Source organism: Nicotiana tabacum, chromosome 18, assembly GCF_000715075.1.
Source record: "Nicotiana tabacum cultivar K326 chromosome 18, ASM71507v2, whole genome shotgun sequence".
In the NCBI taxonomy this organism is placed as follows: Eukaryota; Viridiplantae; Streptophyta; class Magnoliopsida; order Solanales; family Solanaceae; genus Nicotiana; species Nicotiana tabacum.
This window is the reverse complement of record NC_134097.1, coordinates 12,250,229-12,268,035: the sequence shown is the minus strand read 5'-3', so window position 1 is coordinate 12,268,035 and position 17,807 is coordinate 12,250,229. Positions and strand designations below refer to the sequence as shown.

At 34.1% G+C, this 17,807-nt stretch overlaps 1 long non-coding RNA gene across 1 annotated transcript; it reads left to right on the top strand.

Moving 5' to 3' along the window:
- Window positions 1-960: 960 nt before the first annotated feature.
- LOC142172377 (uncharacterized) lies at window positions 961-1,713 on the top strand. The gene is made up of 2 exons (XR_012701716.1): window positions 961-1,121; window positions 1,347-1,713. It is a non-coding gene; the product is annotated as an uncharacterized LOC142172377 (long non-coding RNA).
- The last annotated feature ends 16,094 nt before the right edge of the window (window positions 1,714-17,807 follow it).

Here is a 17,807-nt window from a genome sequence, read left to right as displayed (position 1 = left end):
TCGCCTCGGTAATATCATATTTCTTATGTGATCGGGCCGTATGACCTCGGCATAATCGTGTGTTGTATCGCTAACAGTCCGAATACTCCCCAGATTATTCTTCCACTGATGCCTTGTACTTTATATGGTATTTTTTATTCATTTGACATTGGCACTTGGAATTTTCTGAGCTGTTGAGATAGGATACGAGATTGAGAAATTTATATCGTTAAAAGAAAATTTGAAAGATTATGCTGGTTACCGTTTTATCACACTATTACTGGTGTGTTTCATATCTATTTAGGATTTAGCATACTGCTTTATTGGACCTTTAGTAAGTGTCGATATCGACCCCTCATCACTACTTCTCTGGGGTTAGGCTAGATACTTACTGGGTACGCGTTGGTTTACGTACTCATGCTGCACTTCTGCACTAAATGTGCAGGACATGACATGTTCATTTGGTGATCATCTTGACGCGTGGGCGCAGATGTTGAGAAAACTTTATGTGAGCTGTATTTCAGGCTACGCATCGCAGTTCATATAGTCTCCATCGTACTATTTATTTTATCATGTCTTATTTACATTCTAGACAGATGTTGTATTATTATTGTAGTCCTTAGTAAATGTTCATGCACTTGTGACACCGAATTTTGGGATATACTAGTTGATGCTTACGGTTTTGTATATTATCATCGCCTTTCATTTCTCTTATAAACTATAAATTTTGTACGTTCCCGTGGATTTAAAAGTATAAATTTTCTTCCTTATTAAAATTTATGATTTCGAAAGTAATAAAATGAGTAATTAAATTAATCAATCACCCTTGGCTTGTCTGACGGCGGCGTTAGACGTCATCACGACCTATAGTGAATTTTGGGTCGTGGCAAAAATAAAAAAACTTTTTTATGGATGAAACTGATGAGTGTAAAACTAAAAAAGAAAAAGAAAGAAATATTACTTACTCAACCAATACACAGGTATCCCACAACCAAACATTGTCAATTCTTCCAAATATGTAATTTCACACAGACTTCAAAGCTTCAGGTTCGTGCAGTGACTCGGACAAAAGAGAATATGGAGTGATGGACCACAATACTCTATCCACCAATATCAGGGACGTAGCTAGAACACAACTTCGGGTTCGGCCGAACCCATTAATTTTTGTTCAAATTATGTAATTTATTTTAAGAAATTCATTGAATATGTATAATTTCTTAATTTATATCCCATAAATTTCAAATCGTGGCTCCGCCTCTATCCACCGTGATGTTTGAAGGAGGCAAAATCGACCAAAACTTTTGTTGAGTAGATATACTGTGTTTCCTGTTATCTCAGATTTGTAACAGTGGCCATTTTCCTTGCAGAAAGTTGTTGGACGCCCATGTAAATCTTGAATGAAAAGCTCAATGATTGATTATTTAGGTTTTTTTGGAGCTCAATATTACCTTTACAAAGTGGGTGTTGTGTTTTCTTTGAGATGCGGGAGATTGTTCGGAGGAATAACTTTGAGAGCATTCAGTCAAGTCAATGAATCATGCTACATCTTGAAGTACTGATCAATTGTACAGTTCGAAGAGTGTGGTACATTGACTTTCCGTTGAAATTACATGAGAATAGTAGTAGTATTTAAGTTGTATGTTATTGCAGTTGTATTAAACTTGTAATAATATTGTATGAAAATTGTAGATAAGTTGTATATTGTATATTTAATCGTACGTAATATGTATTTAATTTGTGTGTTGTTGTACCAAATTTGTATGTTGTTGTAGATGTACTAAATTTGTATCAAATTTGTGCGATATTTGTATTCTAATTTGTATGCTATTTTACCATACATTCTTCTTTTCTTGCTAGATTTGCTAAAGAAGAGAAAAGTAGAGATGGCTTCCAAATCGACTTATTTTGCATTGATTTGTGTTTGTCTGAACTGAAACTTGGATATTAATTGAACTGAAAAACTTGGAGTGAAGAAATTTCAAGTTTCACCATTGAAAGCGTCATTGGTTCTCTTTTAGAAATCAAATTTCATCCGAGATTTGAAATTTGTGTGAAAGATCAAATGGGTAACATAGTTTTTTGTTGGAAACATTAATACGAAGTTGAATTGAAAGTTTGGAGGCGATTGAATCTAATTTGCTTAGGCTTGGGGCCGGGTCAAATTTCGATGTCAATTTCTACAAAGAAGATAAGTAGGGTTTTATTTTAGAGCTGTAGCGCCTTTTGGCGGCAAGGGAGATTAGGAGAATATGAAAGAGACGACAGAGAAGAGAGAGAGAGGAGAGGAGAGATGAGTAAAAGGGAGAGAGGATAGAGACCGGATTTTAGATGGAATATTCATAATTTGTAGAAAAAACATGGCAAGCTTTGGTAAATAGAAAATTTCAGATATTTCAAGTGTCTATGAAAAGATCCCTTTCGAATTTCAAAATAACTGGTCTAATATTAAAAATGTAGCCAACTTCTTACTACAATGACACAAAAGTAAGGGTGTGCATAGGTGGTAATGGTGGCAAAATGGATTAAAAAAATAGTTATTCATTTATATTATTCATTATAAAATAGGTTGGATAATGAACTTTTTTAAAAATGGATCAAATATGGATAAGAACCATATAATCTATCTAGAAAATGAATAACCAATGAGTTTAACTTTTACATTTGTAAAAACTCAAATTGGGGTTCCTCAAGCTTGGGACAATCATTTTTAAAAAGCCATGGATAATATGGTTAACCATATTATCCGCCGGTTAACCCATTTTCTGTACGTATTAAATATGATCGAGTCGGATAATTTATCCGTTTTTACATTACCCATTTTCGACTAGCCCATATTCGACCCGACCCAACCCGACAATTTGCCACCAGGTTGATTGGAATTATATATGTACAAGAGACTTTGAAGTGTTTCAGGTGTATCCAAACATAACCCAAGATCTCCTTATAAATATATTGAACATGCAAGAAAATATACTGGACACTAATTCTATGCAAATCACTTCATTAAAAACATGTCTTCTTCCTCCCTCGCTTGCTTACCAAATAATAAAGAACGTACATTATATTATTTTAAGTAAATATATACAAGTGCTCAAAAGTAAACAAATGTAAGATAAGCAAATAAAGCCATAGCCATGGAGGACCATCCAAAGGAGGTAGTAGTTGATGATGATGAGCTGTTGCTTCTTTGTGCAGCACGAGCTGCTGGGACCAATGTGGTAGTTGCACCAGAACCACTACTAGCTTTGGTTCCCCGACTGACCCCGCCAAAGCTAGCTCGACGAGCAACGGTAGGTGTTAGAAGGAGGCACATGATGATAGAAAGCACAAGCACAATCTTCATAATGTTCTTCATAGGTTTTCTGCTCAGATAAGGTTTGTTATACTATCTGATCGGATTTAAGGATATATATTGACAGCTTAAAAAATACTATGAAAAGCTAGAAATCTTGACACTATATCAAGACTCTCTTTGAGAGTTCTTTGACTTTGTTATTGTCTTTCTTTGGGCGTAAGAGAAAAGTTTGAATATGAAGAAACAACAATTAAGCTTGTCTATTTATAGTGTGGCCTGAATAGGGAAAGTCCATTATTGGAATAGCCACCGGTCATTTTTCTCATAAAGTAGAAAGGCAATTTGTTTATATTGTGAATAAAGAATAAAAGGATTTGGTTAGAGAGGGGCTAGGAACTTTCTTTGACACGGTCTGAAGAATTCGCTGAAGGTCCAACTTGAGGACTAGCCGACTAGGAAAAGTCAACCGGAAATCTGAAAACAATATACTTTCTTCGTTTCAATTTATGTGAACCTGTTTAACTGAGCACGAAGTTTAAGAAAAAATAAAGACTTTTGAAATTTATGATCCTAAATAATTCAAAAAGGGGCCCACAGTATTTGTGTGGTTATAAAAGTTTCTTATTAAGAGTAGAGTTGTAAGTTTAAGAAAAAATATTTCCAAATTTAGAAAGGGGTCATTCTTTTTGGAACGGACCAAAAAGAAAATAGGTTCACATAAACTGGAACGGAGAGAGCAGTAAAGAATACACTGAGTTTGCCTCTTTTTGAGCCTCTTTGGAAAGCCACTAAGAAATTGAATTCAGGTGCAACTACACAATTTAGTATGTTTGTCTAGCCAAATAATTACTTGGTTAGTATGAAATTAAGTATAATTGTAGATGTGTAATTACACTCTCTAATTCTCAAGGCGAAGGTGAGAATTTGTGGTAATTACAATGTGTAATTACAAGGTTACTTTTTAATTTCTTTCCTTTTTTATTTTAATTTATTTTAATTATTGTAATTTCGTTTTTATTTTACTTTATATTATTTTATTTTTAGTTTTTAATTTCTTTTAATTTTAAAATATATTTTTCTTTGTACATTATTTATCTTTTATTTCTCTGCCTTTATTTCTTGTGATTCCATGTAATTGCTCGTATATTTTATTTCTTATTTGTTTTATTTTCTTCATTTAGCGTAACTGCGTTATTATTCTAGTTTATAAAACTACACCTCCTAATATTAGAAATAATGAGTCATTAATAAACTTGGCATATTACGAGTAATGTCATTAAAGTAAAATTTTGTTGTTGAATGATGTTATAAACTTATTATGTTTCCTAATCTTAAGTTATATTGTAACTTATTTTTATTATGTTGGAATTTGACATATATTAAACTATTTTTTATTTTTCGAATTTTGAAATTGTGTTATATTTATGGTTCCAATTTACTTGTTTTAACAATATTGTCTTGTTATTTCACATTGCATGTAGTTCATTTTTTAGTTAGAATTGATAGATTAGTTTTGTCAAATATTTGAATAATGTTATGACATTATATTTATAAATATTAATTTATTTTATCAAACATGCATTCCATGATGTTCTTACAAAATATTTGTTTTTAGTTTTTATAATTAATTAGACTAAGTATTATTAATTTGAAAAATATATATAAATTATTTTCAATATCAGTTATAAATATATGATTACTAATTAATGTATATTCAAGAAAAAAATATGCATCTTAAACACTAAATTTAATATCATTTATATTATAAGAAATTATTTATAGGCATATATTTATTATATTAACTTTTATGTTTTGATAATTACTTCATTTAAAATTTAATCTAACTGTATAATTGTACTTGTCCAACCAAATAGTATGCTTATAGTTACACTGTAATTACATTATAACAAATAAATAGGTCATCGTAATTACTATATTGGGTAATTATTACCCTACTAATTACACCAATTTCAATTGCCGCACTGGTGGTTGATCAAACCTGCAAATTGTTGTGGGTTCAAGAGTTTTTTCAATTAAAGTGATAAATTTGAATACGGATTATTTTATTTACATAGTCGCCACTTGAAATTGATTTTTTGGGTATTCCAAGTCACCTTTTATTTGAATCTCTAGTCAAAGAAAAGTTTAACTCTATTATTATTGGTCTGCGAAAATAAAGTCCGGGTAAGAAATTCTGTTGACCGGGGAGAAGGTGTAAGGCATTCTCCGAGTCCCGTGGTTCTAGCACGGTCGCTTTATTGACTACAACTTGGCTTGAATTAATTTTAAATAAACTGTGATTTATTGGTTTCCATGTTTTATCTGTCCGCTTTTATATTAAAATATAAAATTTTCTTTGAAACGAATCACGTGTGTGAATTCGTTATTTATTGTACCAAAATCATGTCACGTGTACGTGCACGCAATTAATAGCATTTTTTTTTATATTTAAGGTTGTTTCGCCCAAAGTTGCGCGAACGCATAGGGTCCAACTCTTCCTAACTTTAAAGCAAGTTTGAATACCATATTTCAAAAAACATGATTAAGTATATAGCATTTAAGGATTAACTTACATTATTATTTATAAAGTTTAAAGGCAAATAAATAAAATAACATGAAATAAGATAAAAAGAACAGAGGGAAGAATAAACCTTTAATGCAAAATTTCCAATTAAATGAGTCTCCAAGAATAGGTACAATAACTCAGACGAACGTCGAACAAGCATAAGCGACGAATAACATCAAACCTAGTGAACAGAGCTCCAACGGAATCCTCGACATCGACTATTGACTTCACTTTTTGGCGTGTAAAAAAAGAATGTTATGAAGTATTTTTTTTGGGTTTTAGGTGATGACTTGCTGGATTGTTTGAAAGAAAGACGAATAAAGAATGACACGAGTAGAAATTCTCTTAGCGTAGAAGAAGAAAAAAAATAATTTCTCTTAATTCCCTCCTCCCTTATTGTTTTCTCCTTCTTCCTAACCCCCCCCCCCCCCTCCTTACATTTCTCTTCTATTTATAGAAAAGAAATTCAGAATTGTTTCAGATTTTTTTTTATTTTATTATTTTTTAATTAAAAAGAATTCCCACTTCCCATTTTTCTTCTTTTTTTAAAAAAACAAAATAATTCTCCACTTTTTTAAATTTTCTTTTTTTTAATTTCCTACTTTTTACTTTACTTTTCTTTATTTTCCACTTATTTTACTTTTCTTTGTTTTAATTTCCACTTATCTTACTTATTTTTTAATTTCTACTTTCTTTTACTTTTTTTTTAAAAAGAAATTCAGCTACATTTACTTTTATTTTTTAATTCTAACTTCTTTTACTTTTTATTTTTTAAATTTTGACATTCTTTTACTTTTATTTTTTTTAATTTCTCACTTTTTTTTACTTTTTTTAAAAAATAATTTCCACCTACTTTTACTTTTACTTTTTTTATTTCATACTTTTAATTTTTCTATTACTGTATTCCCATCTGAAAATTAAAAAAAATATATAATGTTTTCGGTTTTTTTTAAAATTTTTATTTTATTTAAAAATAAAGATAAAAAATAAAAATAATACTAATAGTAATAATTTGACCTTTTAAATTATTTTTAATTCTTACCCTATATAAAAATAATGTAACAAGGCTAAAAAAATATATATTAAATTTCTAAAAGTAATTATATAGTAGAAGATGGTAAAAATTCAAATATAGTTAAAAATTATGGGCTCACAACTGCCCCTCTTTGCTCGAAAACATGAAGAGTTTTCAGCCAAAGATTAGGTGAGCCATGTGACTAATTTTTGACCAAACCGCTATTCAAAAGGAAAAGAAATAAAAGATAGGGTGCAACCAAGTCCTGATTTTGGACAGCCTACATATCTTGGGTTATAGGGGAATAAGGTCACGTGTAGTTCAAGGAGAATGGTGGAATGATGAGTTGAGGAGTCGGGTAAGGTTCCGTCGAGGCTCCAGTCTACGGTCCTGCTATTATATCAAAATAAAAAAGAAACTCAACAAGCCTATCAACTATGAGTTACAAGATTCCTATCTATGAGTCTTCTGAAACTTGATCTTGAGTCTTGACTGGTTCTTCATGCAGACTCTCATCTAAACCTTGATGCTCGCTAGTTGTAGGTGGTAGTTCATTGTTCTATAGCTTCTTCTAATCAAAACGGGACTCCAATGCTCGTGGCTTCAATCATGTCTTGAGCATTCCACATCTTTTCAACTACTTTTGCATTTTGAATTCACTTATTTTTTTTTCTTTTATTCTGAATTGAGACTTCTTCTTTTGGCCATCTCGAACCTTGTGCCTCGTGGTAAAACCTACTCAGGCACCAAAACAAACAAACGAGTGAAATTTTTCTGCCCCAGTTTGCACTAGGAAAATTTCGTGAGTTATTGTAACAAAATTCAAAACTAGTTCTTTATTGAAAGCAATAAAAGGTCGGGAATGTTGTACCCCCCAAAAAATCAGAGACTAGGGAATGGAGAACCTATGTTTAAAATAAAAGAAACTAGGGAGTGAAGACCCTATATTAGAAAAATGACTATGGATTGGTGTACCCTGATACTGTTAAGGAAATGTAACTAGGGGATGACACCCTGTATTACGGAAAAGAAATGTAACCAGGAGTTGGTATCCTGTATTACTGAAATAAAAATGAATCCCCTGTGCAAAAAGGTTCTACATGGGTTAAACTGCGAAAAGCGAGTCTGGCAAAGAGTACTTCTACCCGGAATATGAGCTGGATCCCCATAGGCGAAAAGTTTCTACCTGGGTTAAGCTACGTAAAACAACCTGAGTGAAGAGTACTTCTACCTGAAACTATGAGCTGGATCCCCCTAGGCGAAAAGGTTCTACCTGGGTTAAGCTACGAAAAACAATCCTGGGCGAAGAGTACTTCTATCTGGAACTATGAGCTGGACCCCCTAAGTGAAAAGGTTCTACCTGGGTTAAGCTATAAAAAATAACCTGAGCGAAGAGTACTTCTACCCGGAACTATGAGCTGGATCCTCCTAGGTGAAAAGGTTCTACTTGGGTTAAGCTACGAAAAGCAACCTGAGCGAAGAGTACTTCTACTCGGAACTATGAGCTGGATCCCCCTAGGCGAAAAGGTTCTACCTGGGTTAAGCTACATAAAATAACCTGAACGAATAGTACTTCTACCCGGAACTATGAGCTGGATCCCCCTAGGCGAAAAGGTTCTACCTAGGTTAAGCTATGTAAAACATCCTTAGCGAAGAGTACTTCTACCCGGAACTATAAGCTGGATCCCCTAGGTGAAAAGGTTCTACCTGGGTTAAGCTAAGAGAATAAGAGGTATGAACAGTAGTGATGCATGCTAAAAATAAAGAAAAGTGGAGATTTTAAGGAAACTTACCTTTGGTGACATTTGTCTTTTAGGAGTCCCCATTCTGCACTGTTTTGTTCCTGCTGCAAACAGAGAAAAATTATGAATTTTAAAAGTGGTGGTCGGTTTGTGGCCTTGATATCTTTGGCAGCTTGGCTTTGTGCCCATATTCTTTTGATGATGATTTCAACTTGCCACTAGATGTTTCGTAAATACCACTTGCATTTTTGGCCCCAAGGAGCCTTTGACTTTTCAAACTTTTACATGACGGTTGGTCGCATGGAACTTAACCTTTTCAACTTTATTTTGCCTTTGTGGCATTTCATTTTCGACTTCTTTCCTTCAAAACTTTCAATTCCAGAGCATTGGGGAACCTTTGGATTTTCAAACTTTGCCAAAATGGTTAGACACTTGGGACTTAACCTATTCAACTTCATTTTGCCTTGTAGGCACTTTTAATTTAATTTCCTCCTTTCGAGAGTTTTTGATTTTAAAGCATCAGCCACCATGGCCAATCGGAGTTGACTTGATGCCTCTGCCAACGCTGGGTGCCTCTTGAATATTAGCTTGTATCAAACGAAAACCCTGTAAATCAGTCTTGCTATCCCTTATTTGCCTTAGTTTTGGAACAGAGTTAGACCGAAAGGGATTCAAAGAACAACAAACAATAGAATGGACAATGAATTTAGACAAGAGATACCCCTTTCGGGGGAAGGGAAGAAGGACTTATTTGGAGTATATTCGGACTTCAATGAACATGAAATGCCTTTTGGACTGGATGCCCGATCTGTGTCCACTGTACGACTCTCAGAAATTCATCACAACTTTTGCCTTGAATCGAGAAACCTTGCCTAGGACTGTGTCAATGCCAACTTTTACATTTTCATTCATTTTTTTATTTCAATAATAACTTCCAAGTTCTAAAGAGGGTAATAAAACAAAAGGGAACCGGCTCAAAGGGTTTGCAAAGGGTTGATAGTACTTGGATAACGAGAAATAAAGCCTTCTTCATCCCAACCGGAGAACATTAATGTTATATAAATGATCAAACATAGTACATTTTAACTACACTTGCGTTGACAGTTGTTCCATGGATATTTCCTTCGATGTTTCCCAGGTACAACACCCTCTTTTGGTAGTACTCTCGTTACAATGTATGGATCTTTCTAATCTGGAGCCAATTTTTCCTTAGTTATTCTGATTCTTTGTTTTATTTTCTTAAACTTATCTTCATTACATTCTGACTCTTGAATCATTATTTCAAAGTCTGATAGTATTTTAGGATCTGGGCATGAAGTTCACAAGCATGTCATGTCATTAAAATCTGCATTTAACAGAACTGAAAAGAGAATAAGAAAAGTGACAAGATTAAGAAAAGAGACATTCCTAGACAATGAAATATTAATTTTATTTAATTTTTTTAAATTTTAAAGATAGAAAGGTTTACATCGGAAATTAAGACAATAAAGTTAAACATCTGGATCACACCCTCAAATGATTCGAACACGGAAAGGATAGCAAGACCGGCTATTGAGACTCTCGTCTGATAGGGAACTTTCAGGTTTGGCGATCATTTTTTGACTTTTCTTCTATCTCGGCAATGGCTGCAATGGCCTTCAGTGCTGGATCAAATTTCTTATTTTCACAAATCATTCTGACTACTGGCCCAGTGTTGTGAGCAGGCAAGGGATTGTTTGTCACATCATGAGCCTCCTCGTCCTGAAGAACTATTGCCTTGACCTCGATGAGGTTTTTCAATACTCTTTTGAGAGTCCAACAATCTTCAGTATCATGTCCCATTACTCCGGAGTGGTATTCACATCTATCATCAGCTCGGTGCAAGGGGGACTCGAGGTTTGGCCGGTTCAGTGTCACTGGCTGCAGTAGACCTACCCTGACTAGCTTTTTGAACAAGCTAGAGTATGATTTACCAATAGGGGTGAACTAATTCCTTCTAGGGGCTCTCTTGGGCGAAGATTGTATTGGGGAACATTTGGTTGGGGATTATATGAAGCTTGGTAGGGACGGGTATTTTTGGGAGGTGGAGCTCAATTTTGTGTATAATGTTGTAGCTGCGTGTAAGATTACGCGTTCATCACTGCATAGGGATGCGGTGCCACGACATAAGGAGCATCTTGATGGGGATAATAGTGTTGTGGGACCTCAGGAAGCATATATGATTGGTTGAATGTCATGCGGGGCCCCTCGAGCTGGAAGCTTTCATGGCTCTCTCTTCTCTCCCGTTTCTGCTCATCAAACCCCCGGAACTATTTTGAACGGTCTGTGATGCAGCCTTAAAAGCAGCTTGACTCAAGATTTGGCCCGTTTTCAAACTATTTTCGACCATCTCCCCAATTTTGATAGCCTCAGCGAATGGTCTACCCATAACAGACATCATGTTCTAGAAATAATCATGCTCTTGAGCCTCTAGAAAAATAGTGATCAACTCATGATTATCCATGGGTGGCTTAACTCTAGCCGCTTGCTCCCTCCACTTGATGGCATACTCCCTAAAGCTTTCCGCCGGTTTTTTCTTCATATTGGACAGGGAATTATGATCTGGTGCAATATCAATATTGTAATGGAATTGTTTGACGAAGGCTTGGGCCATGTTGTCCCAGACATGTCAGTGAGAGATATCTTGGTCAATGAACCATTCAGAGGCTACCCCCACAAGACTTTCTCTAAAATAAGCCATCAATAATTCTTCTTTTCCACCTGCACCCCTCAGCTGGTTGCAATACCTTTTCAAGTGGGCGATAGGGCCGCCGTGTCCATCATACTTCTCAAATTTTGGGGTCTTGAACCCTGGTGGCAAATAGATGTGAGGGAACATGCATAGATCACTGAACAAAACACTTTTGTTACCACCTAGTCCTTGTATGTTCTTTATATTTTGTTCAAGACTTTTTATTTTCTTGGCCATCTCATCTGGCTCACCTGTCTTGGCAGGCTTTTCATTTTCTACTGGTGACTCGTACTGAGGAGTCTGATTGTATGGAGCTGAGACCCTAAAATCCATATTTGGAGAGTTGTATTGGCCATCATAAGCCTGAGGTAGTGGCTCGTTGTTTGGCCTCGTCACAGGAGGTGGTGGCAGGATTGTATATACTGGTGCGCCAGACACGACGAGAGGGGTGTTCTTGACCGGTGCGACTGGAGGTCACATATTAGAGGTACCAGGGGCAGCATGGAGGGTGTAGTTTGGCACATACCCTGGTGGTAGAATGTGATCGCTCACTGCATGGAGCAGTGGTTGAGTAGACCGGGGTACGGTGGAAGTTCCCTCTGAGGGACCCTGGGGTGGAGGCTGACCAGAAACCCAAGCTTGATATATATCAGACAATTGTTGTCTCAATTTTTTTACTTCCTCTGACTCTTGCTCAACTGACGGACCCTGGGGATTGTCACTGACCAATTCGATTTCATCACTGTTATCCATTACTACCGTTCCTTTTGATCTGGTGAAGTAATAATGTGTTGCCAGTTTCACCACAAACCAATCACCTTAATCTTACTATATAAGAGACAACAAACATGTTAGGATCAGGCATGTTTTTAGATATGAATCACATGTAATATGCCACGCTCCTAACATTATCACCATTATTTTTTTTTACTCACGCCTCATTTTGATCCCTTATCTAAGAATCATTGAAATATATTTTGATCGAACCTTTTGGGGGTTGCCTACGTATCATGTCGCCGCATGCATAAGATCATTACGTAGTTCAGGGAGATCGGGAATAGACTGACCCATTTTTCCTTTTCTTTTTTTTTTAATCTTTTTTTATATAAAGACTTTTAAATACTTTTTTTTGAGTTTTTTTTTCTTTTTATGGAATTTTGAATTTGTTTTTAAAAAGAAGGAATTCTACAGAAGGAAGAAAATATTTTAGATTTTGATTTGCAAATTATTTTTGTTCTTTTTTTTTCGAATGAAAGACTTCGGAAAAGAAGGAAAATATTTTTGGATTTAATTTTTTTTTTTTTGAATTTTCTAAGGAAAGAATTCTATAGAGGGAATCAAGGAAAGGAAAATTATTTTTTAATTTTTCTTTTTTAAAAATTATGGCCGGAACCGATGAGGTTTGCCTACGTATCTCACATCCGGTGAGAATCAGACCCGCGTAGTTCGGTCGGTTTTGACACAACAGGGAAAACATGATTTTTTGACTCATTTTGAAATGACTTTTCTTTTTCTTTTTTTTTTTTCAAAATTTCGACAGAGTTTCTAGATTTTTCAAATACAGGGATTTTTGGAAACCGGATGAATTTTCTCTCTCCTACTTCTCTCTTCTGCCTTTTCTCAATTTTCTATATTTATTCTAGCAGCCGGTCAACATGCAAATCAGATCAAACAAAATGCACAAATAGCACGTAGGATGCATCACAATGGTCTTTTATTTTTGGGTACACCTGTCCTAGACGGACCCAACCCCTGTGTTGAGTCCCCAAAGTCAAATGCATGTGATGCAAACAAATGTTCCTACTAGGGATCTGGCATGAGGCTAGGTTATTCTAGGTTTAAAATACTGGAGGGGGGAGGGAGTGTTTTAGACCTGGCTTACCCAATCGGACAACTCGAGCCGAGTTGGGGGCAACGTACAAGGAGCATAAAAGTCTACCCGGCCCAGTTACTGATCCAGCTTCGTTCTATTTGGTGTGACCACTAACAGAATAGTGGGCCACACGCACGTGTGCACCATAAATTCAGAAGACTAAGAATGAAGGTGTAAGAAGGCAGTTTATATATATAATATCAAAGAGGTAAATGAGCGGCAATTAGCACATTAGGCCCACAAATACAGTAATATCAACAATCAAGAAAGCCAAATATAGATCACATTACAAGCTCGAATTCTGAACCCTGAACCAGAAGTTCTGGATTATTTTCCCCAGTAGAGTCGCCAGAGCTGTCACACCTCTTTTTTGCCCCAAAAGATATATGTGTTATGGATTGTTGTGGGTTAAAGAGTTTTTTCAATTAAAGTGACAAATTTAAATATGGATTATTTTATTTACAGAATCGCCACTTAGAATTGATTTTTTGGATGTTTCAAGTCACCTTTTATTTGAATCCCTAGTCAAAGGAAAGTTTAACTCTATTATTATTGGTCTGCGAAAATAAAGTCCGGGGTAAGGAATTCTGTTGACCGGGGAGAAGGTGTAAGGCATTCCCCGAGTCTCGTGGTTCTAGCACGATCGCTTTATTGACTACAACTTGGCTTGAATTAATTTTAGATAAACTGTGATTTATTGGTTTCCATATTTTATCTGTACGCTTTTATATTAAAATATGAAATTATCTTTGAAATGAATCACGTGTGTGAATCCGTTTTGTTTATTGTTCCAAAATCATGTCACATGTATGTGCACGCAATTAATAGCATTTTTATTATATTTAAGGTTATTTCGTCCAAAGTTGCGCGAACGCATACCTTAATTTTAGTTTTGGGAATCGTAATTATGTCACGCGAACGTATACATAATCACGATGATTCAATTAATTATAAGTACGCCTAAAGCATTCTAGCACATTCATGATTTGTTTCTTTCCTAAGTTTGAGATTATTGTGAAGGCCATGAATTATGGAATTACTTGTGGAAGAAGTGTATGATTTTAGATATTTGAATAAATAAACCATCATATACCAATACCCTACAACCCAACAATTGAAGCCCAAACTCATTAGGATCCAAATCTTCCTAACTTTAAAGCAAGTTTGAATACCATATTTCCAAAAACATGATTAAGTATATAGCATTTAAGGACTAACTTACATTATTATTTATAAAGTTTAAAGGCAAATAAATAAAATAACATGAAATAAGATAAAAAGAACAGAGGGAAGAATAAACCTTTAATGCAAAATTTCCAATTAAATGAGTCTCCAAGAACAGGTACAATAACTCAGACGAACGTCGAACAAGCATAAGCGACGAATAACATCAAACCTAGTGAACGGAGCTCCAACGGAATCCTCGACCTCGACTATTGACTCCACTTTTTGGCGTGTAAAAATAATGTTATAAAATATTTGTTTTGGGTTTTAGGTGATGACTTGCTGGATTGTTTGAAAGAAAGACGAAGAAAGAATGACACGAGTAGAAATTCCGTTAGCGTAGAAGAAGAAAAAACAATTTCTCTTAATTCCCTCCTCCCTTCTTGTTTTCTCATTCCCCCTCTCCCTCTCTCCTCACATTTCTCTTCTATTTATAGAAAAAAAATTCAGATTTTTTTCACATTTTGTTTTATTATTTTATTATTTTTTAATTAAAAAGAATTCCCACTTCCCATTTTTCTTCTTTTAAAAAAAAATAAAAAAATTTCACTTTCCTTTACTTTTATTTTTTAATTTTTCACTTTTTAATTTTCTTTTTTTTATTTTTCACTTATTTTACTTTTCTTTTGTTTAATTTTCACTTATCTTACTTTTTTTTTTTAATTTCTACTTTCTTTTACTTTTTTTTTAAAAACAAAATTCAGCTACATTTACTTTTATTTTTTAATTCCAACTTCTTTTACTTTTCATTTTTTAAATTTTCACATTCTTTTACTTTTATTTTTTTAATTTTCTACTTTCTTTTACTTTTAAAAAAAAAGCAATTTCCACCTACTTTTACTTTTACTTTTTTTATTCCATACTTTTAATTTTTCTATTATTTTATTTTCATCCAAAAATTAAATTTTTTTTTATTTTTTTCGGTTTTGTTTAAATTTATTTTATTAAAAAATAAAGATAAAAAATAAAAATAATACTAATAGTAATAATTTGACCTTTTAAATTATTTTTAATTCTTACCCTATATAAAAAAATATAACAAAACTAAAAAAATATATATTAAATTTCTAAAAGTAATTACATAGTAGAAGGTGATAAAAAATCAAATATGGTCAAAAATTAGAGGCTCACAGATGGGCAATGGCAGAATGCTTGTGAACAATTGAAAAACTTAGGCCTGGGTTAGATATACAATGTATCAACTGGGATAAACCTGTTAGATTTAAATTGAACACTAATGGATGCAGATAAAGAAATCCAGGAAATTCAGGTGGAGGTGGCATATTGAGGGATGATACGGGAAATCTTGTTATGGCATATGCAGAATTCTATGGTGAATGCTCTAATAATATGGCAGAAGCAAAAACAGTTCTAAAGGAGTTCAATGGTGTATGGACAATGGGTATACTGAACTTATGGTAGAATCGGATTCTATGATAATAATTGGAGTGATCAATGGATCAATGGCAGCTTCCTGTCAAGTCAAGCATATTATCAAGAGGATTAATGAACTTAAAATGCAAGGGAACTTCTCTTTTCGACACTGCTTTAGAGAAGTGAACGTTATGGCTGATTATTTAGCTAACCTCGGGGAATATACAAAGCATAATTTCTTCTTCACACAAGATTTAACTCTTCCATTAAGAGTTGAAATCTATACGAAGAATGACATTGAAGGAATACCATGCTTCAGGATTAGAGCACAAAGGAAGAACTTCACTTTTGATTATGGTTAAATTCATATTGTTGGTTGTCCAGGTTTTAACCAGCATCTCAAGTTCAAATTGTAAATTGTAAAGGACGAGTCCTGCACTTTTAATTTTCAACACAAATGTTTTATTTCATCATCTAGGGGGCATATTTTGTACAAGGATGAAATTCACATCTTACATGTAACACAAGAGGGTTTAGACAAATATCCAACCCTTTCCTTGTAATTGTATAACTTTTAGAGTAATGTACGGGTTGGGGGGCAAAATCCCCATCAATCTAATGGAGTTGACAGAAAAAAAAGTGTCATAAGGAAATTTGACCGTTGGGTCATTTTTTCTGAGCACACAAAGTTTAGTTGTCTGAATAAGTATAATAGTTTTGTAATTTTACTATTATAATGGGTTAAATTTAGTGACCATACTAAAATTAACCCTTAAACTGTTTAACTCAGTTAGATTACATACCAAAAGTGCCTAACGTGATAATTTAAGGATATCAATATAGTCCAAACGTAGTACATGGAATTATTTTGGTAAAAACTCATACAAGACTTTGAAGTGTTTCAGGTGTATTCAATCATAACCCAAGGTCTCCTTATAAATATATTGAACATGCAAGAAAATATACTGGATATTAATTCTATGCAAATCACTTCATTAAAAACTTGACTTCTCTTTCTCTCTCACTTGCTTACAAATAAATGAACGTACATTATTGGATAGCTAACAAGATATTTTAATACAAGATATCTTAAGTAAATATGTACCTAGTGCTCAAAATTTAAACAAATGTAAGGTAAGCAAATGAAGCTATAGCCATGGAAGACCACCCAAAGGAGGTAATAGTTGATGATGATGAACTATTGCTTCTTCGCGCAGCACGAGCTGCTGGGACGAATGTGGTAGTTGTAGTTCTACTACTGCCACCACTAGAACCACTACTAGCCTTGGTTCCGCGACTAACCCCGCCAAAGCTAGCACCACGAGCAACGGTAGGTGTTAGGAGGATGAACATAATGATAGACAGCACAAGCACAACCTTCATAATGTTCATAATTTTTTTGTTCAGATAAGATCACTTGATATACTATTTAGTCGGATTTAAGGATATGTACTAGCAGTGTAAAAAATTCTGTAAAAAACACTATATCAAGATTCTCTTTGAGAGTTCTTTGATCTTGTTATATTCTTTCTTTGGATGTAAGAGGAAAGTTTGGATATGAAGAAAGCAACAATTAAGCTTGTCTATTTATACTGCGGCCTGAACACGGAAAGTCCATAATTGGAATAGCCACCGGTCATTTTCTCATTAAGTAGAAAGGCGCGCAATTTGGTTATATTAATAAAAATATAAAAGCCAATTTGGTTAGAGAGGAAATAGGAATTTTCTTTGACACGGTCTGAAGAATTAAGGTCCAACTTGAGGACTAGGAAAAGTCAACCGAAATTTGGAAAACAATATGGTAAAGAATACACTGAGTGATTAGATATCAAAAATAAAGCCTGGCATGTAAAAACAAATTAAGGTTTATATATATTATTGATGTTTTTATCAGTTTTGATATCCCTATTTTTTTGTTATTACTTATTGTTACAGAACTCCATGCTAAATGGTTTGAAGGGAATAATGATCTGAAAAAAAACTACCACCTTGCACCGGAGTTCAAGTAAAAGAAGGAAACTTTTGAGTT